This window comes from Triticum urartu, chromosome 4 (assembly GCF_003073215.2).
Source record: "Triticum urartu cultivar G1812 chromosome 4, Tu2.1, whole genome shotgun sequence".
Lineage (NCBI taxonomy): Eukaryota > Viridiplantae > Streptophyta > Magnoliopsida > Poales > Poaceae > Triticum > Triticum urartu.
In genome coordinates, this window is record NC_053025.1 from 83048642 (window position 1) to 83049725 (window position 1084).

At 39.7% G+C, this 1084-nt stretch overlaps 1 non-coding gene across 1 annotated transcript; it reads left to right on the plus strand.

Moving 5' to 3' along the window:
* The first annotated feature begins 760 nt into the window (after positions 1 to 760).
* On the plus strand, positions 761 to 834 carry TRNAD-GUC. The gene has a single exon. It is a non-coding gene; the product is annotated as a tRNA-Asp (tRNA).
* Positions 835 to 1084: the final 250 nt, after the last annotated feature.

Sequence of the window (1084 nt, forward strand, 5' to 3'; positions counted from 1 at the left end):
CGACCACTACATAGGAGCGATAGGAAGCCAAGCCGTCAAAAGGAAAGGCGAGCAGCCCTTATTGCAATAGCAAACGGCCTACTTATAGCCCTATTTATACCCTTTCTCGGGGACTTCAACGGGCCTTACAAGCTCAATAAATTGCAATTCTTCACCTTTTCCTCAGACAGTGGGAATGCATTTTCTTACTTGATTGACATTGACAGATATGTGTACCACACCGAACAAGCAATATGTCATATGCTTGATGTACCAGCCAAGCCAGCTCTTTTTTTCTCAGTTCCCTTATCCTTAGCGCAAAAGTAAAAAGAAAATGAAAGAGAGTTTGTATTTGCAAATGAAAATGAATATGGATCTAAATAAATTAGATAATCAATAAATAAGAATTGGAATAATAGAAAAAATCTCCTTCGCCCCTTATCTCTTCATCATCATCGGTTCCGTCACTTGTGGTATTCGTTTAGAATCTTGTTGACCCTACTCGCTTACTCCTATTTTCCTTATTTCTTTTTCTACATAATTAATTAGAACTTTCTTGAAAGAATGGGATTCTCTCTGGGGGGGCGCACCCTCTCTTCCTTTTTGAGAAAGATGGGCTTGTTTTTTTTCAATAAGTTCTATTGCTTTGACACATTTAGTATATAACATAATATATATAAGAAAAGTACTAAAGGCGAAGGGCATTCTGTTGTACAGCTACTTTGGTATAGTTACAAAGGTAACCGGTAGGTGACTGTTGAATCGACAGTAGTTACGAAAGGGGGAAATAGCTCAGTTGGTTAGAGTGCTGGTCTGTCACGCCAGAAGTCGCGGGTTCGAACCCCGTTTTCCCCGCCCGATCTTTCTTTCTTCCCGAGGTCATACCTCTGCCACTTTACCCTGAGTTTCACTAAGGCATATAACCCCATTCGGGTAAGAGGAGCAAGCAGTGGGGAACATCTATTTATATGCGTGTTAGCATCAACAGCATCTTTTATCAATCATGTTCCTGATCATGAAATAAGAATTTGAAAAGTAATGATCAACTTTATGGATCCATAGGTAGATTCACTTGTGAAGCTATGGGATGGGACAAGATTCAAAA